Below are 27,043 nucleotides of genomic sequence, written 5' to 3' on the forward strand. Positions count from 1 at the left end.
GAGGTATTTATCTGAGTGTGGGGTATTTACCCAGCTGTGGGGTATTTAGAACTTGGAACAGCGCAGAACATGCCCTTCAGCCCTCCAGGTTGCGCTGACCTGTGAACTATTCTAAGCTCATCCCATCATCATCCATATGCTTATCCAAGGATTGTTTAAATGTCCCTAATGTGGCTGAGTTGACTACATTGGCAGGCAGGGCATTCCACGCGCTTACCACTCTCTGAATGAAGAACCTGCCTCTGACATCTGTCTTAAATCTATCATCCCTCAATTTGTAGTTATGCCCCCTCGTACAAGCTGACATCATCATCCTAGGAAAAAGATTTTCACTGTCTACCCTATCTAATCCGCTGATCATCTTGTATGTCCCTCCTTAGCCTTCTTCTCTCCAATGTCCCTTCTCTCCAGCCCCAAGACTTTCAGCCTCCCTCCAGACTAAGCAACATCCTGGTAAATCTCCTCTGCACCTTTTCCAATGCTTCAACATCCTTCCTGTAATGGGGCGACCAGAACTGTACACAATATTCCAAGTGTGGCTGCATGACTGCTTAACAGCACTATCAACCTGGGCTGAAAATGTGTTGCTGGAAAAGCGCAGCCCTTCTTCGGGCTCATGCCTGAAACGTCGATTCTCCTGCTCCTTGGATGCTGCCTGACCTGCTGCACTTTTCCAGCAACACATTTTCAGCTCTGATTTCCAGCATCTGCAGTCCTCACTTTCTCCTATCAACCTGGGTGGCAACTTTCAGGATCTATGGACATGGACTCCAAGATCCCTCTGCACATCTACACTACCAAGAATCTTTTCATTGACCCAGTACTTTGCCTTCCTGTTATTCTTCCAAAGTGCATCACCTCACATTTAGCTGCATTGAACTCCATTTGCCACCTCTCAGCCCAATTCTGCAGTTTATCCAAGTCCCCCTGCAACCTGCAACAGTCTTTCACACTGTCCACAACTCCACCGACTTTAGTGTCATTTGCAAGCTTACTATCCCATCCACCTATGCCTGCGTCTAAGTCATTTATAAAAATGACAAACATCAGTGGTCTCAAAACAGATCCTTATGGCACACCACTAGTAAGCGGACTCCAGGCTGAATATTTTCCATCAACTCGCTGCCTTCTTTCAGCTAAATCACCCTCAATCCCATGCCTCTGCATTTTCTCCAACAGCCTACCATGTGAAACCTTATTAAAGACTTTACTGAAGTCCATGTACACCACACCAACTGCCCTACCCTCATCTGCATGCTTGGTCACCTTCTCAAAAAACTCAATGAGGTTTGTAAGACACGACCTGCCCTGATGAAACCATGTTGACTATCTGAAATCAAATTGTTGCTTGCTAGCTGATTATAAATCCTACCTCTTAAAATCCTTTCCAAAACCTTTCCTACAACAGAAGTAAGGCTCACTGGTCTATAATTATCTGGGTCATCTCTACTGCCCTTCTTGAACAAGGGCACATGACGACTCAAATATTTAGCCAAAGACTCCGCTATCTCTTCTGTAGCTTCTCAGAGAATCCTCAGATAAATTCAAGAGGGTTGGAATGTAAAAGCTGTGAGTAAAAGACTTTATAAAGCTCTAATTAGGCCCCATTTGGAATACGGTGTCCAGTTTTGGGCTCCACACCTCAGGAAGGGCATACTGGCACTGGAGCGTGTCCAGCGGAGATTCACACGGATGATCCCTGGAATGGTAGGCTGAACATACGATGAACGGCTGAGGATCCTGGGATTGTATTCATTAGAGTTCAGAAGGTTGGGGGAGATCTAATAGAAACTTACAAGATAATGCATGGCTTAGAAAGGGCGGATGCTGGGAATTTGTTTTCATCTGGTGGAGATACTAGAACTTGGGGGCACAGCCTTAGAATTAGAGGGGGTCAATTTAGGATGGAAATGAGGAGACATTTCTTCAGCCAAAGGGTAGTGGGCCTGTGGAATTCACTGCCATGGAGCGCAGTGGAGGCTGGGACGTTAAATGTCTTCAAGGCAGATTGATAAATTCTTTATCTCACAAGGAATTAAGGGATACGGGGAGAGTGCGGTAAGATTAGATTAGATTACTTACAATGTGGAAACAGGTCCTTCGGCTCAACAAGTCCACACCGACCCGCCGAAGCGCAACCCACCCAGACCCATTTCCCTACATTTACCCCTTCACCTAACACTATGGCAACTTAGCATGGCCAATTCACCTAACCTGCACATTTTTGGACTGTGGGAGGAAACCCATGCAGATACGGGGAGAATGTACAAACTCCACACAGTCAATTGCCTGAGGTGGGAATTGAACCCGGGTCTCTGGCACTGTGAGGCAGCAGTGCTAACCACTGTGCCACCGTGCTGCCCATCAGCCCAGATTGAATGGCGGAGTGGACTCAATGGATCGAATGGCCTTACTTCCACTCCTATTTCTTATGGTCTTAAATCCCATCCGGCCAAGGCACTTCTCTACTTGTCTATCGCTGTGCAGTATTTACCCAGGTGTGGGGTAGTTACCTGGGTGTGGGGTATTAACCCCACTGCAGGGTATTTACCCAGGGTGTGGTATTCACACTGGTGTGGGCTATTTACCCAGATGTGGAGTATTTATCCAGGTGTGGGGTATTTACCTGGGTGTGGGGTATTTACCTGGGTGTGGGGTATTTATCCAGGTTGGGGTATTTACCCTGCTGTGGGGTACTTACCCAGATGTGGGGTATTTAACCAATTGTGGGGTATTTACCAGGGTGTGCGGTATTTACACAGATGTGCAGTATTTCCCCCCTGTGAGGTATTTACCCGGGTGTCGGTATTTACCCGCGTGTAGGGTATTTACCCCAGGTGTGGGGTATTTACCCCAGATGTGGGGTATTAATCCAGGCATGGGGTATTTACCCTTAGTGTGGGGTATTTATCCCATGTGTGGGGTATTTGCCCGGGTGTGGGGATTTACCCCGGGTGTGGGGTATTTACCCATGTGTGGGGTATTTACCCATGTGTGGGGTATTTGCCCGGGTGTGGGGATTTACCCCGGGTGTGGGGTATTTACCTGGGTGTGGGGTATTTACCCATGTCTGGGTATTTACCCCAGTTGTGGGGTATTAACCCCAGGTGTGGTGTATTTACCTGGGTGTGAGGTATTAACCCGGGTGCGGGGTATTAACCCGGGGGCGGGGTATTAACCACAGGTGTGAGATATTTACCTGGGTGTGGGGTATTTACCCCAGTTGTGGGGTATTAACCACGGGTGTGGGGTATTTACCTGGGTGTGGGGTATTTACCCGGGTGTGGGGTATTTACCCCAGGTTTTTTTAGATTAGATTACTTTACAGTGTGGAAACAGGCTCAACAAGTCCACACCGACCCGCCGAAGCGCAAACCACCCATACCCCTACATTTACCCCTTACCTAACACTACGGGCAATTTAGCATGGCCAATTCACCTGACCCTGCACATCTTTGGATTGTGGGAGGAAACCGGAGCATCCGGAGGAAACCCACGCAGACACGGGGAGAATGTGCAAACTCCACACAGTCAGTCGCCTGAGGTGGGAATTGAACCCGGGTCTCTGGCGCGGGATATTAACCCCGGGTGTAGGGTATTTACATGGTGCGGGGTATTAAGCCCGGGTGTGGGGTATTTACCTGGGTGCGGGGTATTTAACCGGGTGCGGGGAACTAACCCCGGGTGGGGGGTATTTATCCGGGTGCAGGGAACTAACCCCGGGTGCGGGGTATTTACCCGGGTGCCGTGTATTAACCCTGGATGTGGGGTATTTACCCAGGTGTGGGGTATTTACTTGGATGCAGGGTATTAACCCCGGGTGTGGGGTATTAACTCCGGGAGCGGAGTATTTACCCAGGGGTATTTACACGGGTGAGGGGTGTTAACCCCGGGTGGGGGGTATTTACCCGGGTGCGGGGAATTAACCCTGGGTGTGGGGTATTTTCCCGGGTGTGGGGTATTTACCCAGGTGCGGGGTATTAAACCCGGGAGAAGGGTATTTACCTGGGTGAGGGGTATTTACCCGGATGAGGGGTATTTACCCAGGTGAGGAGTATTTACCCGGTGCAGGGTATTTACCCAGGGGCGGTGTATTTTCCCGGGTGAGGAGTATTTACCCGGGTGCGGGGTGTTTATCCGGGTGAGGGTTTTTACCTGGAGGCGGGGTATTTACCCAGATGCAGGGTATTTACCAGGGTGCAAGGTGTTTACCCGGGTGAGGTCTTTTTACCCGGATGCAGGGTGTTTACCCGGGTGAGGGGTTTTTACCCAGGTGAGGGGTGTTTACCCGGGAGAGAGGTATTTGCCCAGTGTGGGCTATTTACCAGGGTGAGGGGTATTTACCCAGGGCGGGCTATTTACCCAGGTGAGGGGTATTTACCTGGGGGTGGGGTATTTACCCAGTGTGGGGTGTTTACCTGGGTGAGGGTATTTACCCAGTGCGGGGTGTTTACCCGGGTGAGGGGTATTTGCCCAGTGCTGGGTATTTACCCGGGTGAGGGGTAGTTACCCGGTGAGGGGTATTTACCCGGGTGAGGGGTATTTACCCAGTGCGGGGTGTTTACCCGGATGAGGGGTATTTACCCGGGTGCGGGGTATTTACCCGGTGAGGGGTATTTACCCGGTGAGGGGTATTTACCCGGTGAGGGCTATGTACCCGGGTGTGGTGTGTTTACCTGGTGAGGGGTATTTACCCGGGTGCGGGGTATTTACCCGGTGAGGGGTATTTGCCCAGTGCTGGGTATTTACCCGGTGAGGGGTATTTACCTGGTGAGGGGTATTTACCCGGGTGTGGGGTGTTTACCTGGTGAGGGGTATTTACCCGGTGAGGGGTATTTGCCCAGTGCTGGGTATTTACCCGGTGAGGGGTATTTACCCGGGTGCTGGGTATTTACCCGGTGAGGGGTATTTACCCGGGTGCTGGGTATTTACCCAGTGAGGGGTATTTACCTGGGTGCTGGGTATTTACCCGTTTGCGGGGTATTTACCCGGTGAGGAGTATTTACCCGGGTGCTGGGTATTTACCCGGTGAGGGGTATTTACCCGGGTGCTGGGTATTTACCCGGTGAGGGGTATTTGCCCAGTGCTGGGTATTTACCCGGTGAGGGGTATTTACCCGGTGAGGGGTATTTACCCGGGTGTGGGGTGTTTACCTGGTGAGGGGTATTTACCCGGTGAGGGGTATTTGCCCAGTGCTGGGTATTTACCCGGTGAAGGGGTAGTTACCCGGTGAGGGGTATTTACCCGGGTGCTGGGTATTTACCCGGTGAGGGGTATTTACCCGGGTGCTGGGTATTTACCCGGTGAGGGGTATTTACCCGGGTGCTGGGTATTTACCCGGTGAGGGGTATTTACCCGGGTGCTGGGTATTTACCCGGTGAGGGGTATTTACCCGGGTGCTGGGTATTTACCCGGTGAGGGGTATTTACCCGGGTGCTGGGTATTTACCCGGTGAGGGGTATTTACCCGGGTGCTGGGTATTTACCCGGTGAGGGGTATTTACCCGGGTGCTGGGTATTTACCCGGTGAGGGGTATTTACCCGGGTGCTGGGTATTTACCCGGTGAGGGGTATTTACCCGGGTGCTGGGTATTTACCCGGTGAGGGGTATTTACCCGGGTGCTGGGTATTTACCCGGTGAGGGGTATTTACCCGGGTGCTGGGTATTTACCCGGTGAGGGGTATTTACCCGGGTGCTGGGTATTTACCCGGTGAGGGGTATTTACCCGGGTGCTGGGTATTTACCCGGTGAGGGGTATTTACCCGGGTGCTGGGTATTTACCCGGGTGAGGGGTATTTACCCGGGTGAGGGGTATTTACCCGGGGGCGGGAACCGGTTAAATTTTGGGCGGGCTGTTTTGTACCTGGGTGACGTCACGGCTGCCACTTCCTGAAAAAGCGGCGGAGGCGGAGCCGGACCGAGACCGAGAGAGTGTCCCGTGTGTAACCGGCCCAGAGTGAGCCTTCCCCCGGCTCCTGGACGACCATCTGACCGCACCCGAGAGACTGCAACTGCTCCGACAGCGGAGTCGCGCCCAGCGCCTGGAGGTGAGCGCCTTTCCACCGACTCCAGATCGTTCCCCACCCTCTGACTCAGTGTCTCCGGCTCCCCCCTGTCTGACCCCCACACCCCCCGGCTCCCTCCCTGTCTGATCCCTACACTCCCCGGCTCCCTCCCTCACTGTCTTACGCCCTCCTTATCTTACACCGTCTGCGACAAAACTTAGAAAAACTCCAGCAACTTTTGCCACAGCTTCTCTAAATCTCTCCTCGTACCAGCTCAGCATTCATTTTAAATCGAAACCACCTTCTAAGTGGCCTCCCGTCCAACCGTGATGTGACTATATTTGCTTTACCAAACACTTCATAACTTTTAAGATCTTCTTGGCCTTGACCAGGAAGAGTCCCAGTTGTTCTCCGACGCAGTCTCTCCTCCTAATTATAATTCTAGTTTCTTTAACCTGCATAATGCTGTCACTGCCTTTTAATGTGCTTCCTGTAATCGAACTCCCAAAACTGTTGGTAAAACAGTATTTACTTAAAAATCTGTTAAAGTCTCCTGTTTATAAAAACTTAACTGTTACCTTTTTTAGAACTCTATCCAAAATCATTTTCACAGAGTTGTGTGCATGACCCCATACTGCAGTGCCCTTCATTCCTCTTTCTCCTCCAAAATATATAGGTCTTTGCACTTATGCATAAGATTACATCTGTCAGGTCTTTCTGTTGTGCTATTGTTCCATTTATTCATTTGTCTAACCATAGACAGAATTTCTTATAATAGCTTCACTTCCCTCTCCCACACTATTAACTCTGGTGTCCCTTGAGGGTTGATCATCAACCCCTCTTATTTCAAGCTTCACACTGGCCCTCAGTGACATTGTCTGAATTCAGTCTTTTCATTTTAAGACATTTAAATTCATGAGTTACATATTGCTAACACCAAACTCTACCTCAGCTGCAGCCCCTCTTGGCTCCAAGTCATAAATGACTGCTAGTCCTTACCCAAACTATATGAGCAGAAATTTCTTCTAGTTAAATCTTGATTGGTAAGAAGCCATTGTCTTCAGCCCTGACTACAAATCCATTCCTTTAAATTGCCAACTCTATCCCTCTCATTAGCAACTCTCTGATGCTAAACCTTGCACAACCTTTGTTGAATTTTTGACCCAAATGTTCCAAATTTGTATAAATACATGACATCACTAATGCTTCCCATATCCACCAACACTGTCCCTTTTCCTTACCTCATCTGGTCCTGAAACTCCTTTTCTTTCCCTTGTTATCTATAATTACTCAATTCAGAATTCCTCTTGGTTGCGTGCTCTCATTTTCCATAACATCTCCACATTCAAGTTCATTTAAAATTCTGATGCCACTGTCTTAACTTGTATCAAGTCTTGTTCACCTCTTACTCTTCTGCTCCTTGACCTAAATTGGTTCCTGTTCAAGCAATGTTTTCATTTTAAAATTCCAAGCCATGTCCTTCCCTCTCTTCTTTGTAATCTCTTCTAATCCCATGTCCCTCAACGATCTCTCTCTTGTTAAATCACTTTGTGTTGTGGGCATGCCTTTGGCTGCCTGGGCCCTAAGCTTTGAAGTTCCCTCCCTGAACTTTTCAGTCTCTAACTTGATTTACTCTGTTTAACCCAGAAGGTAGTGAGGGTCCTGAATGGGTGTTCAACACAGAAAAGCTCACTGCATTTACAAAGTTCTGGAATATGCTCTGAGCCCACATTGATACAAATCAAAAGTTGGAAAATAGAATTGAATTGGATAGTTGATTCTTGGCAGTTTAGACACAATGTTGCAATTTTCCCTGATTCATAAAGGTCTGTTTAAAATTTCTTAAAGCCTACCTTATTGATCAAACTTTTGATCAGCTTTCCAAGCTGAGGAACAGAATTTATGTTGTAGGTCAATGACCTCTGGTCCTATTCACATCTGTTGCAGTAACTGTAACATCCTTCCATAGCTCCAAATGCCTCTACCTTGACAGGATGGAACCTGAGAGGATATTTAGAGATGAGAACCAAGGGACACCGTTTAGAAGTAAGGAGTCCCAAATTTAAGATAAGGAGGAATTTTTCTCTTTGTGAGGATCCTTAGACTGTGGGATTCCGTTCCCTAGTGAGCACTGGCCATCGTCCATCTCAACCTGGAATACATTTAAAATTTGGATCTACAATTGGCTATAAGGTCATGTGGACAAGCAGCAAAGTGATTGTAAAGGCACACTCAAATCATCAACGATCTTACTGAATGGTGGTGGGGGCTGGAGGGGCTGAATGGCTTTCTCCAGCTACTTGTATCTCCCTGATTTTCTTTAGAGTTGAATTTTAATTCACTACATTGACATGTCTTGCTTCTTCCTAAGATTGCTATCTGTCCTGAGCTGTTTATCCTTTAATCTGAGAATATATTCTCAATAATTCAGCTAAAAGTTTCTATTCCATCAGTTTTATTAATACTAATCACCTTCCATGTCTTGATCCAAGATTTAACCCATGATGATATTCTGTTTTGATCCTTTTCTAACTGTTCATTTCATGTTCTTCACAACCATTTGGTTGAACCCATTAAGTTTTGTAGTCACTTTGGCATAGAGAGTACAATGAAGCCATTGATTCTCGGCTGTTCTCTGTAGGCCAGTGAGTTTGTTCCTTTGCTTGCTTCCTATGGTCTGTCGAATGTCCATCTGGCTTCCTTTTAAAATCATTGATCATTTCTACTTCCACTCCTGGGCAATATGTTCCAGGTTATTACCACTCGCTGTGTACGAAAGTTCTCCCTTTTCTTCCCCCGACCTTGCGTCTCTTGCTTAAAAATGTCTTTATTTTAATCATTTACATGATGTGGGCATCACTGGTTGGGCCAGCATTTATTGCCTGTCCCTAGTTGCTGTTGAGAAGGTGCTGATAAACTACCACCTTGAACCACTGCGGTCTGTGTAGGTATACTCCTAAAGCCCTTAGAGAGGGAATTCCAGGATTTTAACAGCAAGTCAAGATGAGTGGTTTGGAGGGAAACTTGCAGGTGGTGATGTTCCTATGTCTCTGTTGCCCTTGTCCTCCTTGATGGAAGTGGCCATGTTTGTTTGTAAGATGCTGTCTAAGGATTTTTGCTGAATTTCTGCAGTGTGTCTTGTAGATAGTACACACTGCAGCTACTGAGTGTCAGTTTCTAATCGACCTATTTAGGGATGTCATTATACACCTTTTGGAGCAAGTGGGATTCGAACCAGGGCCTCACAGTTCAGGGGTAGGGTCACTACCACTGCACCACAAGAGGGCCTTATTCTGCAGATATTGGCAGATTCCATGTTCTTAGTAAATACACAGACATATGTTCATTACAATATTCTAGTACTGTTGTAGAGAGAGTGCAGCAAAGGTCTACCAGACTGCTTCCTGGGCTGGCAGAGCTGACACATGAAAAGAGGTTGAATCAGTTAGAATTGTATGTTCTGGAATTCAGAAGGATGAGGTGGGGTGTGACCCTCATTGAAAGCTCAGATTCTAACAGGACTAGACAGAGTAAATGCAGAAAAGATGCTCCCAGTGGTGGGGAAGTCCAGAACCAAGGGTTCTAAATGGTTTACCCCCTATCCTCAGATGGAGGTGAGGAGAATTCCTTTACTCTGAGTGGAGTGCCTGTGGAATTCACTTCAAAAGAAAATAGTCAAGGACAAAACATTTTATGATTTTAAGAGCTGAATATAGTACTTAGGACTGAAGGGATCAAAGGATATGGAGGAAACCAAGAACAGGTTATCGATTTAGACTGTAATGAGTGTCTGAGCAGGCTCCAAGGGCTGATTGCCCTATGGCTGCTCCTCTTTTCCATGTTTCTGTGCTGTTTGCTTCTAAGCATATACCATCCTCTCTGTCATCAACCTGGTTCATTCCACATCTTATCTGTTTACAACTCTCCTCTTTACAATTTAAATGCTGTTGAAAAATTGTTTTGATTATTGTTTACTGCCATTCCATTGCCATATTTTCTTTGTCAGTTTTATTTTCCTCTTCATCTCTCTCTTATTAACCTATTGTATTTGACTTCAAGTCATTTGACATGTCATGCTTTTGCTTTATGATCTCTCTCCCTCGTCATCCAGGGAACCCTGTTTTTGGCTTCCTCATCTTTTGCCTTGCTGGATTATATTAAACTTCTAGGAGGTAAAAGGGCTTTTTCCCGAAACGTCAATTTCGCTGCTCGTTGGATGCTGCCTGAACTGCTGTGCTCTTCCAGCACCACTGATCCAGAATATATTAAACTTCTACCTGAAGAATCTCTTCCTTAAGAATAATCCATTGTTCCAATGCAGATTTTCTTGTCTGTTTCTGGTTCCATTGCATCCTGGCTGAATTCCCCCTCGTCACATTGGAATTGGGTCTCTTGTACTTTAAGTTCTACATTAAAATTTTTATTGCTGCTTTCCACCGTTCACAAGGTTGACATTAGCAGTGATCAAAGCTGAAAAATGTGTTGCTGGAAAAGCACAGCAGGTCAGGCAGCATCCAACGACGTTTCGGGCATAAGCCCTTCTTCAGGAACGAAACATCAATTCTCCTGCTCCTTGGATGCTGCCTGACCTGCTGTGCTTTTCCAGCAACACATTTTTCAGCTCTGATATACTCCAGCATCTGCAGTCCTCACTTTCTCCTCATTAGCAGTGATCACCCTCTAGGTCATTCAACAACCCAGCCTTTCTAATCAATCTGAATATACTGATTAAGGAAATCCACCTGAATACAATTCAGAAATATATTCACCAGCTCGCCCTTTTCTCTAATATTAATTACCTAATTATTAACTCTGGTTAAGTTTCCCACTGTCATTTGGGGGTCGGTTGAATATCCAAATTGTGTTGTCTTACATTTTTTTTTACACCTCTGCTCTAACCAATTGAACTGTTATTTCCCCTTCAAGAGCATGCCCCTGTCTCTTCAACGTCACATTATCTTGTTTATTCAGAACTGTCATCCTCCACTGTTTCTGAACAGTTCATACTGTTGCAAATTTAAATGTTTAATCCTTACCCTGTTTAAGATGGGTGAAAGTTGGCCTTCAATAAGGTGTTCCTTGTTTAAATATTTACTTCAATAGTGTGTGAATGTGAAGTCTTCCATGTGAGCACTCAGAAAGCACACTAAGTTTGGCAACTCATTTTAAGATCTGCTGCATACCTTACACTCCAGCTTTCAAAGGCAGTTAATGTCATTGTGTCATGTGGACCCTAATGTTTGTTTGCTTTGCCTCCCTCCCATACTATCTGTCACCTGGTTCACTTTGATATCAGGTAATGTACCTTTTTCTCACCACTAATAAAGCTCGTCATCACCCCTGTAGAGATTTCTGCTGTTACTGTTCTCCTGATCTCTCAGTCTATAATTCAGCTGTTGGGCATTCAAATTAAGTTCACTTTTACCAGAGCTCTGTACAGTTTGATTACATTCTCTTGTGACATGTGACCTATTGCTTGGTTGTAGTTTTAAGTTCCTGGTTTTGTAATTACTGCTGTCCTTTGGGTGTATTGAGTCTGAGGCAGTTTCCTAAGTCTTGTAGCTTTTTAAAAAAAATGTTCAAGTAGCTATCACTGGCTGGGCCAGCATTTACTACCTGTCCCAAGTTGCACTTGAGAAGATGGTGGTGAACTGCTGTTTGAACTGCTGCAATCACTGGGAGGTAGGGACACTGTTGTTAGGGCGCTCTAGGATTTTGACCTAATGATGGTAAAGGAACAGCAAGCAATATATTTCCAAGTCAGGGTAGTGTGTTGCTTGGAGGGGACCTTGTAGGGTCTGGTGCCTCTCCTGCCTTGAGTTGTTTCTTGGAGGCTGGATGAGTATGTGTTACTTGTACATCATGAATGATACACTTCATCTTATCTGTGTAACATTGCATCAGCCACTGACCTTTGCAAGTGTACTTCTTATACTAGTATAGTCTGATTTGAAACAAAGACATGCTTGATGTGAGTGTCTCTGGCCTCACGAACATTTATTGCAAACTGTTATTTTCCCTGAGAAGGTGATCAGTATTGAAAAGAGAGTTTAAAAACAGACATTCAGGATGTATGCACAGAACACCAGTTGAGAAGGTTATATGGAGTCCTTGACTTTTTCATTAAAATGCAGTATATAAGCAAGGAGTTATGAAATACTGTTTAGACTTCAGTGGGACTTGTGTCTAGCCACTGCACATCAGGAAGGAGTTCTGCCCCTTGGAGAAGGTACAGGGGAATTTCACAAAAATAGTATTACAGATGAGGGTGTTTAGTTTGGTTGAGAGCTTGGAAATCTGGTTTTGCTCTCTTTAAAGCAGAGGCAGTTGAGTGGATTTAATCAAGATGTTAAAATCCTGAGAGGGTTGGTTATATAGGTGGGGAGAAACTGTTCCCAGTGGTAGGAGAGTTGGCAATTAATTTTTTAATTGGGGAGATTAATTTTTTTTTAACAGGAAGTTATGTCCGGAAAAATACTGCCATCTGGGCAGCGAAAGTAGATCGGATCAAACACAATGGAGAAATTTACAGGGGTGTGGGATTAATCGTGTACTTTCAATGAACTCTGAAAGGACTTGAAGGGGCAATTAAGAGTAATTAATTATCTAGGTGGTCTGGAGTTCCAAAGGTCCACATCTGGTAAGATGAGTGAGTTTCCTTCTCTAAAGGTCATTCATGAACCGATGTGTTTTTCCAACAAAGTAACAGTTTCGTGGTAACTTGTGTATATTTTTTTACTTCCAGATCTTTGACAAGTTGAATTCAAACCGCCCTGCTGAGGTTTGAACTTATGTTTTGTGGGTTATTATCCTGGATGCATCTTGTTTGATCAATTTGAACCAAGGACAATAATGTAAATTAATGATGGTCCCAATTTGTCAGAGTTCTTTTTCAAGGTTACTCTCCCTGCACCTGAGATGTATCAGTTACACACTTTGTCTCTGTTACTGCTCTGTCTCTGTTACATGGCAGCTGTAGATACTCTCATCTGAGTTGTACAGCTGGCTTTGGTTCCCTGTTACAGCAGGATTAGCTTGAGCAATGTCTCTTGGTAATTGTCAGTTTCAATATGAAAATTCTATAAATTAGGAAAATGTATACTGTATTATGGTATAGATTCCAGATAGTTACATGATATCATAATGTATAAAGCTGTAGCATAAAGATGCCTGCCTTGGTTCAGTCACTCTCTGTCATGGTATCAGTGCTGTGCATTCACACATTCAGCTGTATGTATTGTTATCACATACAATCAGTCAACACAGAACCCAGACTGTGCAAGTCCTGGATACTGTCACTGTGTGAGTTAGTGTTGCTAATAAAGTTTTAAGGTATGTCTCCACAAGAAGCTCACTCTCCAGGTATATGTTGTACAAAGTAAAATTATAGAAACCTGCAAACCCCATGAGTCTGTTTTTGAATAGACTAATGCCATTGGGAATGATATTTGTTTGATTTCTTATTCACTCACAGGGCATGGGTGTCACTGGCTGGGCCCAGCATTTATTGCTTGTTCCCAGTTGCCCCTTGAGAAGGTGGTGGTGAGCTGCTGCCTTGAACCGCTGTAGTCCACCTGCTATAGGTAGACCCACAAAGCCCTTTGGGAGGGAATTCCAGGTTTTTGACCCAGCGACAGTGAAGGAATGGCAATCTATTTCAAGACAAGATGGTGAATGGCTTGGAGTGGAACTTTAAGGTGGTGGTGTTCGCATGTATCTGCTGCCCTTGTCCTTCTAGGTGGAAGTGGTCAGAGATTTGAAAAATCCCTGTTGCCTAAGGATCACTTTTTGTAAATTTCTGTAGTGTCTCTTGCACTTAGTATACACCACTGTGACTGAGTGTTGGTGGTGGAGGGAGTGGATGTGGTGCCAATCAAGTGAGATTCTTTTTCCTGGATGGTATCAAGCTTCTTGAGTGTTGGAGCTACCCCTCGCCCCGGGAAATAGGGATTATTGCATCACATTTCTGATTTGTGCCTTACAGATGGGCAGGTTTTGGGAGGTGAGTTACTCGCTGCAGTTTTCCTAGCCTCTGACCAGACTTTAGAACATAGAACTGTACTGTACAGCACAGGACCGGGCCCTTCAGCCCACAATGTGTCTGCCCCCACCTCCATCTCTCATCCCCACCCAGAAGTGTGTTCTAGACTCCTACCACACTGTGTTCTTTTTAAAAAAAACTTGCCTCACCCATCTCCTTTAAACTTTCCTCCTGTCACCTTAAATGCATACATCTTGCAGCCATTGTATTTATATGGCTGGTCCATATCAGTTTATGGTCAATGGTAACCCCAAGGATGTTGATAGTGGGGATTTCAGTGATAGAATGTAGAACATTACAGGCCCTTCAGCCCGTGACGTTGTGTCGAGCATTTATCGCCGTCCATGTGCTTGTCCAGGAGTGTCTTAAATGTCCTTAATGTCTCTGACTCTGCTACCGCTGCTGGCAGTGCATTCCACACATCCACCACTCTCTGCATAAAGAACCTACCTCTGACATCACCCCTACACCTTTCTCCAATCTCCTTAAAATTATGACCCCCTCATGATAGACATTTCTGCCATGGGGAAAATGTATCTGGCTATCTACTCTATCGATGCCTCTCATTACCTTGTTCACTTCTGTCAAGTTGCCTCTCTTCTTTCTTCTTCTCTCTAGTGTGAAAAGCCCTAGTTCACTCAACCTCGCTCTTCATAAGACAAGCCATCCAATCCAGGCAGCATCCTGGTAAATCCCACTGCATCCCCTCTAAAGCATCTACGTCCTTCCTATAATGGGGTGACCAGAACTGGACAAAATTTTCCAAGTATGGTCTAACCAGGGTTTTGTAGTGTTAGAGCAAAACCTCGCAGCTCTTAAACTCAATCCCCCTGCTAATGAAAGCCAACACAAATACACCTTCTTAACAACCTCATCAACTTGGATGGCAACTTTGAGGGATCTATGTACATGGAGCCCAAGATCCCGCTGTTCCTCCACACTGCCAAGAATCCTGTCTTTAACCCTGTATTCAGCATTCGAATTTGACCTTCCAAAATGAATCACTTCGCATTTGTCCAGGTTAAACTCCCATCTACCGCTTTGCATCCGGTCAATGTCTTGTTGTAGTCAGCAACAGTCCTCAGCACTATCTACAAAACCACTGACCTTTGTACCACCCAACCTTGCACTTCTTCATCCAGGTCAATTATAAAAACTAAAAAGAGCAGAGGCCCAAGAACAGATTCCTGTGGGACACCACTGTTCACTGACCTCCGGGTGGAATACTTTCCATTCAGTACCACTCACTGTCTTCTTTCAGACAGCCAAATTTCCCTGTATCTCATACCTCCTAACTTTCTGAATAAGCCTACTGCGGGGAACTTTATCAAATGCCTTACTGAAATCCATACACAGTAGAATGAGGTGGGCGGGGAATATTTTGTTTGGATAATTGATTATCCAAACAATCTGATTGTAAACAAGCGGTAATTTGAGTGCCAGGTATCGAACATTTCTCGGTTATCCGGTAATGCACACTATAATGCCGATTAACTGTAACTAAATGCTAAGTTGCCTAAGCCATTTTAACAGGTCCTTGAGATCTTGTTTGGATAATTGGAAATTTGGATAATTGATCAGATAATCGAGGTTGTACTGTACACCGCATCCACTGCCCAACCTTCGTCAACTTGTCTCGTTATGTCCTCCGAGTTCAAGGCTTGTGTGGCATGACCTTTCCCCTCAAAGCCATGCTGGCTATCTTTAATCAAACTGTTTTTCCAAATATTCATAAATCCTATCTCTCGGAATCCTTTCTAGTACCTTGCTTTGCACAGATGTTTCTCCATCTTGATGCTTCCCAGAATTTCCAGCACATCTACTTCCTTAATATCAATCTGTTCAAGCCTATCAACCTGGATAATGGTGTTATCACTTTCAACAAGATCCCTCTTGTTAGTATATGCTCATTTAGGGCCTTCCCTACCGCTTCAGACTCCAGGCACAAGTTCCCTCCACTATGCCTCATCAACCCTCCCCTCTTATGCTCATTCTCTTATTCCTCATGTAAGTGTAGGATGCCTTTTTGGGTTTTCCCTAATCCTTCCCGCTAAGCATTTCTCGTGACTTCCACCCCCACCCGTCCTCAATCCATTTTTGAGTTCCTTCCTGGTTATGTTGTAACCCTCTAAAGCCCTGTCTGATTCTTGTCTCCTCAACCTTATGCTTCCTATTGATGAGAAGCTCCTGCTCTCTTGTCATCCAAGGCTCCTTCACCTTACCATTCCTTGCCTGTCCCCAGTGGGGCAAAGTTATCCAACACTTGCAACAAGTGCTCCTTAAATAGCTTCCACATTTCTGTTGTGCCTTTCCTGTAGAACAATTGTTCCCAATTTATACTCCGCATCTCCTGGTCTAATAGCAGTATAATTTCTCCTTTTCCAATTAAATACCTTCCCATACCGTCTGTTCCTATCCCTCTTTATGGCTACGATAAAGGTGAGGCAGTTGTGGTCACAGAACTCTCTAATTAACAATGCTACTCTCCTTTTACTCCCCCGCAACACTGTTCTTTTTAAAGTATCTAAACCCTGGGACATCCAGCAACCATTCCTGCCCCTGTGAAATCCATGTCTCCGTTATGGCCACAGCATCATAGTTCCAAGTACTGATCCATGCTCTTAAATTCATCACTCATTCCTGATATTCCTTATATTGAAACAAACACACTTAACCCATCCCTTTGCCTATTAATTGTCTCCTTCCCAACAAACACTATGCATTCTATTTCTGCCTGTTCAACATCTACCCTCTCCTCTGATCTGTAACTCTGGTTTCCATCCCCTTGCCAAACTTGTTTAGACCCTCCCAAAGTGCAATAGCAAATCTGCCCAGGACATTGGTGTCACCCCAGTTTAAGTGCAACTCATCCTTCGTTTACAGGTCCCATCTTCCCCAGAAGGTACCCCAATGATCCATGTATCTGAAGCCCTCCCTCCTGCACCAGCCCTGTAGCCATGTGTTTAGCTGCATTCACTCCGTTCCTCACCTCCCTAGCACGTGGCACTGGTGGTAATCCTGAGATTACTACTCTGCTTATCCTGCTTTTTAACTTCCAACCTAACTTCCTGAAATTACTTTTTAAAATCCTTATCCCTCTTCCTGGCTCTGTCATTGGTGCTGAAAATGTGTTGCTGGAAAAGCGCAGCAGGTATAAGTGGAGTCACAATGCTATGCTCTCTCAGCAACACATTTTCAGCTCTGATCTCCAGCATCTGCAGTCCTCACTTTCTCCTCTGTCATTGGTGCCAATGTGCACCACAACTTCTGGCTGCTCACCCTCCCCATTCAGAATTTTGTAGATTTGAGTTTGGAGAAGGTTTGTAGCTCAGGTTAAGGTTCCGGATGTAAGTTTGCTCGCTGAGCTGGAAGGTTTGTTTTCAGACGTTTTGTCACCATATTAGGTTACAACATCAGTGAGCCTCTGGTGAAGTACTGGTGTTAATGACATGCCTACCACCGGTTGAGAAAAAGAACAAGAAATGACACCACCTACCCACATAAATAAAAAGTGGGTTACTAACACCATTGCTTTAGTGGAGGCTCACTGATGTTACCTAGTACGGTGATGAAACGTCCAGCTCAGCAAGCAAACTTACATTCTTGTAGCCTTTGTGATAGACACATGCCAAACTCTGGCACTTGGGAGGCAACATACCTTCCGGGAGACCTGTTGGTGACCACAGAATCTCCTGTCCGTTTGTCTAACTATTGAATCTCCTGCCACTAGCACTTTTCTATTCTCCCCCTTCTTCCCTTCTGAGCCACAGTGGCAGGCTCAGTGCCAGATGCACAGATCATCTGTGCCAGATAATTTTGATTAGGGATAGTCGGCATGATTTTGTGAAGGGTAGGTCGTGCATCAAAACCTTAGAGTTCTTTTGAGAAGGTGACCAAACAGGTAGATGAGGGTAAAGCAGTTGATGTGGTGTATGTGGATTTCAGTAAGGTGTTTGAGAAGGTTCCCCATGGCAGGCTATTGCAGAAAATAGAGGCATGGGATTGAGGGTGATTTTGCAGTTTGGATCAGAAATTGGCTAGCTGAAAGAAGAGAGGGTGGTGGTTGATGAGAAATGTTTATCCTGGAGTTCACTTACTGGTAGTATACTGCAAGGATCTGTTTTGGGGCTACTGCTGTTGGTCATTTTTATAAATGACCCTGGATGAGGGCAGTGAAGAGTGCGTTAGTAAACTTGCAGATGACACTAAAGTTGGTGACGTTGTGGATCATGCGGAAGGATGTTGCAGGATAGAGGGGCATAGATAAGCCTCTGAGTTGGGCTGACAAGTAGAAAATGGAGTTTAATGTGGGAAAAGTGTGAGGTAATTCCCATTGGAAGGAGAAATGGGAGTACTGGGCTAATGGTAAGATTCTTGGTAGTGTGGATGAGCAGAGAGATCTTGGTATCCATGTGCATAGATCCCTGAAAGTTGGCACCCAGGTTGATTAGGGTTGTTAAGAAGGTGTACAGTGTTAGCTTTTACTGGTAGAGTGATTGAGATTTGAAGCCATGAGGTCATGTTGCAGCTGTATAAAACTCCGGTGCAGCTGCACTTGGAGTATTGTGTACGGTTCTGGTCACAGCATTATAGGAAAGGGTGCAGAGCAGATTTATTAGGATGTTGCCTGGTATGGAGGGAAGGTCTTATGAAGAAAGAGTGAGGGACTTGTGGCTGTTTTTCATTAGAAGGTTAAAAAGTGACTTGGAGGTATACGAGATGAGAGGATTAGATAGGGTGGACTGGGAGAGCCTTTTTCCTCTGCTGATGGCTAGCACAAGAGGACATAGGTTTAAATTGAGGGGTGATGGATATAGGATAGATGTCAGAGAGAATCGTCAACATTAAAGGCATTTAAATAGTCATTGGATAAACATGGATGTTAACTGAATAGTTATATGTTAGATGCGCTTTAGATTTGGTTTCACAGGTCAGTACAACATTGAGGACTGAAGGGCCTGCACTGCACTGTAATGTTTTATGTTCAGATATAGGATAGATGTCAGAGAGATTCGTCAACATTAAAGGCATTTAAATAGTCATTGGATAAACATGGATGTTAACTGAATAGTTATGTTAGATGCGCTTTAGATTTGGTTTCACAGGTCAGTACAACATTGAGGACTGAAGGGCCTGCACTGCACTGTAATGTTTTATGTTCAGAGATGTGGCCACTATGGTTTTCCCCTGGTAGGTCGCAGTGTCCAAACACCATTCAATGCCAAGAGGTGATGGTTAGATTAATTTTATTGGAGATTGTCATTGTCTGGCATTTGTCACACAAATGCTACTTGTTATTTTCAGCCCAAGTTTGGATATTGTCTGGGTCTTGCTGCATTTGAACATGGACCTCTTCAGTATCTGAGGTATCATGAGTGATGCTGAATATTGTGCAGTCACCAGCGGACATACTTAGTCTGACCTTATGATGGAGTAGAAGTCTTTAATGAAGCAGCTGAAAATGGTTTGGCCTCAGGCATTGCTATGCACTATAAAAAGTGGAGTGTTTGCCCCTGATAATCATTGATGCCAGTTTTACTAGGGCTTCTTGATGCTACACTCAGTTCAATGGGGTCTTGATGCCAAAGAGCTGTCACTCATCTCACCTCTGGCAATCACCTTTTTGTCCACTTTTGAACCAAGACTGTAATAAGGTTAGGAGCTGAGTGGCCCTGGCAGAACCTAAACTGGGTGTCACTGAACAGGTTATTGCTGAGCAGGTGCTGTTTAATAGCACCATTGACACCTTTCATCACTTTTTAGTGATGATCGAGAGTAGACTGATGGGGCGGTAATTAGCCGTGTTGGAGTTTGCCTCCTTTTTGTGTACAGGACATGACATAACTGGATAATTTTCCACATCATTGGATAGATGTCAGTGTTGTAGTTGCTAGAACTGTTGAACAGCTTGGCTAGGGGAGTGGTAAGTTCTGGAGCACAAATCTTTAGGACTGATGCCGAAATGTTGTCAGGGCCCGTAGTCTTTGCAGTATCCAGTACTTCTAACTGTTCCTTGATATCACGTAGAGTGAATTGAATTGGCTTGTATCTGTGATGCTGGGGACCACTGGAGGAAGTTTGGTTATTTCAAATGTTCAATTCTGAACCATTTTAAAAATCAAAATCTTTCAAATATATTTTAACAAATGCATGATGTCAAAGCATTTTAGTTTTTAGCATGTTTTAAGTAGTAAACAGCTATCACACCTGGCTGCAGTCAGACTGCAAACCTTGGGAATAATAAGATTAGCTTTCAGCATCTCCCAGTATCCCATCAGTAACAGATTCGAAGAAAAAGATTCTGGTTCAAACCTGGGCAGAAATGACAAATCTGTGATTTGTGTTTCTTTGTGTTGGATAATCTTTCCATCCAATACAGGACATTGGTTAGGCCACTGTTGGAATATTGTGTGCAATTCTGGTCTCCTTCCTATCGGAAAGATGTTGTGAAACTTGAAAGGGTTCATAGGACACACAACATTACAGCGCAGTACAGGCCCTTCGGCCCTCGATGTTGCGCCGTCCTGTCATTCCAATCTGAAGCTCCTCTAACCTACACTATTTCATGTATGTCCATATGCTTGTCCAATGACGACTTAAATGTACTTAAAGTTGGTGAATCTACAGGCAAAGCATTCCATACCCTTACTACTCTGAGTAAAGAAACTACTTCTGACATCTGTCCTACATCTATCACCCCTCAGTTTAAAACTGTGCCCCCTCGTGCTCGCTGTCACCATACTTGGAAAAAGGTCTCTCTGTCCACCCTATCTAGCCCTCTGATTATCTTATGTCTCTTTTTAAGTCACCTCTCAGCTGTCACCTCTCAGCCGCCTTCTCTCTAATGAAAACAGCCTCAAGTCCCTCAGCCTTTCCTCGTAAGACCTTCCCTCTATACCAAGCAACATCCTAGTAAATCTCCTCTGCATCCTTTCCAAAGCTTCTACATCCTTCCTATAATGCGGTGACCAGAACTGTACACAATACTCCAAGTGCGGCCGCACCAGAGTTTTGTACAGCTATAGCATAACCTCATGGTTCCATAACCTGATCCCCCTATTAATAAAAGTTAAAACACTGTATGCCGCCTTAACAACCCTGTCAACCTGGGTGGCGACTCTCAAGGATTTGTGTACCTGGACGCCGAGATCTCTCTGCTCATCTACACTACCAAGAATCATACCATTAGCCCAGTACTTTGCATTCTGGTTACTCCGACCAAAGTGAATCACCTCCCACTTGTCTGCATTAAACTCCATTTGCCACCTCTCAGCCCAGCTCTGCAGCTTATCTATGTCTCTCTGTAACCTACAACATCCTTTATCATTATCCACAACTCCACCGACCTTAGTGTCGTCTGCAAATTTACTAACGCACCCTTCTACGCCCTCATCCAGCTCGTTTATAAAAATGACGAACAGCAGTGGAACCAACACCGACCCTTGAGGTACACCACTAGGAATTGGACTTCAGGATAAACATTTCCCATCAACCATCAACCCCTCTCTCTTCTTTCAGCAAGCCAATTACTGATCCAAACTGCTATATCTCCCACAATCCCATTCTTCTGCATTTCAGTTCAGAAAAGATTTACAAGGATGTTGCCAGGTTTGGAGGATTTGAGCTATAGGGAGAGGCTGAACAGGCTGGGGCTGTTTTCCCTGGAGCATCGGAGGGTGAGGGGTGACCTTATAGAGGTTTACAAAATTGAGGGGCATGGATAGGGTAAATAGACAAAGTCTTTTCCCTGGGGTGGGGGAGTCCAGAACTAGAGGGCATAGGTTTAGGTTGAGAGGGGAAAGATATAAAAGGGACCCAAGGGGCAACTTTTTCACGCAGAGGGTGGTACATGTATGGAATGAGCTGCCAGAGGAAGTGGTGGAGGCTGGTACAATTGCAACATTTAAAAGGCATTGGATGGGTATATGAATAGGAAGGGTTTGGAGGGATAAGGGCTGGGTACTGGCAGGTGGGACTAGATTGGGTTGGGATATCTGGTCGGCATGGACAGGTTGGACCGAAGGGTCTGTTTCCATGCTGTACATCTCAAGACTCTATAACAAGCTGCACAGTGCTGGTAAGGAGTGGTTGAATGGTAATGTGGTTGACAGTTTTATTTTAGAAGATCTTTGAGGTGTTGAGTGTGAGCTCCCTGTTGTGGAATAGTTGGTTGCATTGACCAATGGAAGATGCAGTACTGTGGTTCATGTTGCAATAGCATGGGGGCATCTCATCCAGGAAGGATTGTGCTGTCTGGACTGTACTGACTCCTGATCTCTGACTCATTGTGGCACTGGCTCTTCTCATACAGGTGAAACCTGATGATCCAGTTTCTGTTGTAAAGAGTTTGATCCCATTGCCTTGTAGACAGCTCCACACAGCCAGACTGGCCTGCCCACTCTTACCTGAGCCTGCTGTTTCCAGAGGAATGGGTGCAGCACTCAACCTCCCTCCCTGTGTAAGCCTTGTGGTGGCTGATTGCATAATGCCAACCTGCCACACTCCAGTGTCCTCCCTGCTCAGCAGTGGAGGGACAGAGAGGAGACTGTGTCGGTGATCGTGGTGGTACCCTGCTTAATGAAGGTAGAGAGTGAAGGGTGGTTAGCTTGGAAGAATGGGTGCTCTGTTAGTGGGAGGATGTGAGGGCACCTTATTAGGTGCAACGGGTAGGAGAGGGAGCTCTGTTTGTATTTGGTAGGGGAAAGAGGGCTCTGTTGCCCTGTCTGTGGGCAGTGGTAATGCTTCATGTTGGTTTTGGCAACTTTTGCTATTGAGGGTTGTTGTGACTGAGCTAACTGCCAGGGGGCAGCAGCTCAAACAGAATTTGACGTCAGGAATTTGGGAGTCGTTGAATGTTTGGATGCAGAATCTGAGTGAGCAGCTTTCCACATTGAATTCCTATCCTAGGACGGTAGGTTCTCCTGTGCAGGTGAGACTGCAGGTGAGTGAGCTTCAGTTTTTAGCAGAACTGAGCTGCCATAGCCACGGTGAGAGTGGGTGAGTAAAGGCTGAAGGCTTTAACAGCTTATAATTCAAAACCCATTCATTAAAAGACAATCAGACAGAAATTAGATGAGCTGCTGGTTGTGAAATGGGAACACGGGAGGGTGAAGTGATATTTGGCTGACTGACCCCTGCTGCCTATATCAAGTACCTTCAGGTTAAATCCATTAAGTTAACAGTCTTGCTCAGAGATGGATATTTTTAAAAGTCCAGAAAGAATTAAATCCTAGAAATTTGACCTGACTGAGGCAACGAGTTAAAAAGAAACTGACTAATTCTGATCCTCTTCTGTTCCCTGGTCCCTCAATAATCTGAGAGCTGCTGGATAATTTCCGCCAGTTTTGTTGCTAGTCTTGGTCTGTACATTACCCATTCACTGGTTCAAGTTTGTTTTTAATGAGCAGTTGGAAGTTCCTAATTGCAGTGTCACAGACAATCTCAAATCAGTTGATGACAGAATGTTAAGGCTTATGGTGAAACTTGAATGAATCTGATGGAAGGATGTGTTGAGGTAACCTAAGAGTGTGGTCACTCAGTGAAGTATTTAGTATATGTTGAATTTAAGCTCAATATGTTAAAAAGCCTGGATAATTTGGAGGAAGAAGCAGGGGAAATATGAAGATAGAGTTAGCATGCCTTCTCGAACCAGAGTTACCGGGTGCAGAGCTCCCTGTCTGTGACTGAGGAGGAAGGTGTTCGATGTTAAAACTTGCATTTTATTCAGGGAGGTGTTTGTCTAATTGGAGTTTTTCAGCAGTGACTGAACGGAACAATGAGCTGTCAGTACATTCAAGCAATAGAACAGACAGAATGGAGAAAACAAGTCAAGATTAATCAATGGTGTGGGTTGCACAGGAGGGGGAGTGTGGTATGGGGGTGAAACACGGGGGAATGTGGGGTGAATCGGGGTGGGGGTGTCATGTGATGGGGAAGTGTTTGGTTGTTGTCAAGGGGCATAATGTGGAGGTGGATCTGGTGGGGCATGGTGTGGGTGTGGATAGAGGGGTAAGGGGTGCAGTGTGCGCTATGTCACTGATTTCTTTCTGTTGTGTGTTTCCAGTTTGGCCCATTTGCGTCTGCTTTGCCACTTGATCATGGCGATATGTTTCTCAACCCCATTCTCTTGCCCTTTTTCCCCCCGCCCCCAATAATCCTTGATCCCCTTGTTAATCAAGAGCCTGTCTACCTCCCTCTCAAATACACTCAATGACTGGCTTCAACAGCCTTCAGTGGCAGTGGGTTCCACAGATTCACTACCTTCTGGCTGAAGAGGTTTCTCCCCTATCTTGGTTCTAAAGGGTCATCCCTTCAGTCTGAGGCTGTGCCTTTGGGTCCTAGTCTCTCCTACCAGTGGAAACATCTTCTCCACATCCACTTTATATCTAGGTCTTCTGTAAGTCTCTCTGTTCTCTTCTGCTCTTCTTCTTCTCTCTTTTTCCCCCCCCCACCTCATATTTTTGCTCCCTTCACCTCCCCCAAACCTCATTTTCCCTCTGTCCTTTTCCCCATTCCCCTCACCACCTCTATTTACCTCCTTCTCCACCCACCCATCCACCACCTCCACCTCCTCCGATTCTTCTAAACTCCAAGTACATACCCAGAGTTCTCAACTGCTCCTTATGTGACAAGCCCTTCATACCTAGGACCTCATTCTTGTAAGCCTCCTCTGGACCCCCTCCAAGGCCAGAACATACATCCTTTTAGATTCGGGGCCCAGAAATGCTCTCAGTATTCTATATACAGCCTCAGGAGCACATTCCTGCTTATGTATTCTAACCCTCTTGAAATGAATGCTGACATTGCATTTACCTTCCTAACTACCTACTGAACCTGCGTGTTAACCCTTAGACAATTCTGAACTGAGATTCCCAAGTCCCTTTGTGCTGTAAATTTCCCCCTTACCTCCCCACAACCAGTCAGTCTCTCACTATCCTGTATTTCCCCCTGCCAAAACCCTGGGTTCAGATTAGTCTCTGAGCTATGTGTGTGTCTCTTGTCAATGTCTGAGCTAAGGCTATGTGTGGGCGAGGGGAGGGCCCTGATATTTATATCAATTCAATTTGCAGCTTTTCAATGAATTTCCAAAACTCGTTAAACTAGAATTTCTTTGTTCTCTGGGTGATTCTGTCATTGAAATCACCTTTTTATCAAAACCCTCTGCAGAATAAAGCTTCTCTTTATTTCAAACACTGAGCTAATGGCTGATTGAAGCAGCCATGTGTGTGTTTATTGGATGTAGGGAGGGGGTGATCAGAATCAGGGTTTTGGGTGGTACTGAATCAGTAGATATAGGGCTGAGACAAAGAGAGGTTGGCTTGCTGGGACTGAAGATTTGGGACATAAGGGCAGAATTCTGGTTGGAGATGTGGAGGTGAGTGGGGCAGGGCAGAACTGCGCAGAGATGGTGTAACGGAGTGTGTGGTAATGTAGTACTGTGGTGAAACCTGGCGCTGGGTTGGGCTGTGATAAATGGGTGTTGGGTGAGGGGTGCAGTTCATTTGTATTGGGGTGCAGTGTCTGTTGGAACCATTCTGAGATCGGATACTGCCACTGAAAAGCTGCTTCCTATGTAATTCTAACCAGGAGGTTACTGGTTGTGCCGTAGCATGTAGTGGCACAGCTTCTTTCAGCATCGCTTCCTCCATTCAGGAAAATGGGGAAGCTGTGTACACGGAGTCACCTGCACTGGGAGCATGAAGAGGAAGGGGATTTTGTGATTTCAGGTGGTGCTGCGTTTGTCTCTTTAGGGTTAATGAGAGAGGCTGATGTGGATTTTGAATTCTTGGTCAGATCTCGGAGTGAGGGGAGGAATGACTGAGCCACAAGAACAAAGTTAATGAATTATGGATGGTTCAGAAAGGTCCACAAGATTGAGGCTTGGAATGAGTGGCTCTTGTGAGGCAAGGTTGTACTGACTGAGCTTGTTTATACTGGAGTTTAGAGCAAGGAGTGACTGGATTGCAGTGTTTTAGAATCTAAATGGTCTTGACGAGGTGAATGTGGAAAGGATATTTTCTTTTTGTGGGTCAGTCCAGAACAAGGGAGCACTGTTTTTAAAATTAGTTGTCACCTTTTTTCCTTTGAGAGTTGTGTGACAAGCAAAGTTCCAAAGATAGTGATAGAGGCAGGTTATTAAATTGTATTAAGGCAGAGATTGGAAGGTTCTTGTTGGGCAGGGGATTGTTTGTTACCGGGTGGGTGGTGTGGAATGGCAATCAGATAGGCTGTGATCTTATTGAATGGTGGATAGAGGGTTTGAATTGTCTATTTCGGCTCCTATTTTTTCATGTTCATCGAAGTTCAATGCAATTGAAGCAAGACACCTTTGCTCTCAAAATAAATTCCTCGTACTGAAGGTCAACGCACCATTTGTCTTACTTGGAGCTAGGATGTTATGGCCATTACGGAGACTTGGACATTAGAGGTAGGAATGGTTGTTGCATGTTCCAGGGTTTAGATGGTTCAAAAGGGAATAGGGAGGGAGGTAAAAGAGGTGGGGGAGTGGCATTGCTAACGAGGGATAGTATCACAGCTGCAGGAAAGGAGGTCGTGGAGGAGGGTTAGTCTACTGAGTCATTATGGGTGGAAGTCAGAAAGTAGGAGTTTTCTATGCACCCTGCCCCCCAACCCACCCCCACTAGTCTCCACCACTTCCTCTGGCAACTTATTCCCTACACATACCACCCTCTGCATGATAAATGTCCCTAATGTTACCTCAGGGAGATTGCTTGTGTCTTCCTCTGTGTTCACTGGGGAAGACACAAGCAATCTCCGAGGTAACAGTGGCTGAAGGACCTAAACTGAAGGGAATTTATATTTGCCAGGATTTGGTGTTGGAGAGACTGTTAGGTCTGAAGGTTGATAAGTCTCCGGGGCCTGATGGTCTACGTCCCAGGGTACTGAAGGAGGTGACTCGGGAAATCGTGGATGCGTTGGTGATTATTTTCCAGAGTTCAATAGATTCGGGATCAGTTCCTGTGGATTGGAGGGTGGC

General features: G+C 45.3%; 1 protein-coding gene across 1 annotated transcript in view; it reads left to right on the forward strand.

The window, feature by feature from the left end:
• The first annotated feature begins 5,886 nt into the window (after window positions 1–5,886).
• The window catches only part of LOC122561369 (protein kinase C delta type-like), a 107,447-nt gene continuing 86,290 nt past the window's right edge, over window positions 5,887–27,043 (forward strand). The window contains exon 1 of the mRNA XM_043713126.1: window positions 5,887–6,047. The gene's annotated coding sequence lies outside the window, so the exon portion shown is untranslated. The remainder of the gene's footprint in view (window positions 6,048–27,043) is intronic.

This window comes from Chiloscyllium plagiosum, chromosome 22 (assembly GCF_004010195.1).
Source record: "Chiloscyllium plagiosum isolate BGI_BamShark_2017 chromosome 22, ASM401019v2, whole genome shotgun sequence".
In the NCBI taxonomy this organism is placed as follows: domain Eukaryota; kingdom Metazoa; phylum Chordata; class Chondrichthyes; order Orectolobiformes; family Hemiscylliidae; genus Chiloscyllium; species Chiloscyllium plagiosum.